The sequence below is a fragment of the Emiliania huxleyi genome (assembly GCF_000372725.1).
Source record: "Emiliania huxleyi CCMP1516 unplaced genomic scaffold EMIHUscaffold_102, whole genome shotgun sequence".
Taxonomy (NCBI): domain Eukaryota; phylum Haptophyta; order Isochrysidales; family Noelaerhabdaceae; genus Emiliania; species Emiliania huxleyi.
In genome coordinates this window covers 241,142-242,110 of record NW_005202303.1, presented here as the reverse complement: position 1 = coordinate 242,110, position 969 = coordinate 241,142, and positions in this window count along the sequence as shown.

Sequence of the window (969 nt, the reverse complement as noted above, 5' to 3'; positions counted from 1 at the left end):
AATCTTTTGGCACGCTTGTTGGCGAACGCACGACTTACTACGAGTCGAACAATACCAAAGGCACCCCCCCCCCCCTCATCCGCCACTCCTCCCCCCTCGCCTACCCCCCCCCACCACCACCACACCCTCCCTCTCCCAGGTGAATTCGAGTTCGGGTTCGCCACTTGGAGCTTGTGCTGCGATAAAGGCGACTGGCTCGTTTGCCCACCACCATCATCACCCCCCTCACCCCCCGCGCCGCCGCCCACGCCGCCGCCGCCCTCCCCGCCACCGTCGCCGCCCTTCCCGCCGTTGCCCAAGCCGCCGCCCACGCCACCGCCGCCGCCGTCGATGCCGCTGCCCAGCCCGCCTCCTCCCTCCCCGCCGCCACCTTCCCCGCCTCCTCCGTCGCCTCCGCCGCCCTCGCCGCCGCCCTCGCCGCCGCCGCCCTCGCCGCCGCCGCCCTCGCCGCCGCCGCCCTCGCCGCCGCCGCCCTCGCCGCCGCCGCCGAGCCCGCCTCCGCCCTCTCCGCCGCCACCGTCGCCACCGCCGCCCTCACCTCCTCCTCCCTCGCCGCCACCTCCTTCACCTCCGCCGCCGTCGCCGCCTCCGCCCTCCCCGCCGCCGCCATCGCCACCGCCGCCGTCGCCGCCTCCTCCTAGCCCGCCGCCGCCCTCGCCTCCGCCTCCTTCACCTCCGCCCCCCTCGCCGCCGCCCCCCTCTCCGCCTCCGCCCTCGCCGCCTCCGCCCTCGCCTCCGCCACCGTCACCGCCTCCACCTTCGCCGCCACCGCCCTCGCCGCCGCCGCCCAGCCCTCCTCCTCCCTCGCCGCCGCCGCCCTCTCCACCGCCACCGTCCCCGCCGCCGCCCTCTCCGCCGCCGCCGTCGCCTCCGCCGCCGTCGCCGCCTCCGCCGTCCCCGCCACCGCCCTCTCCGCCGCCTCCTTCGACGCCGCCGGCGTCACCTCCACCGACGTCGCCGCCGCCTCCG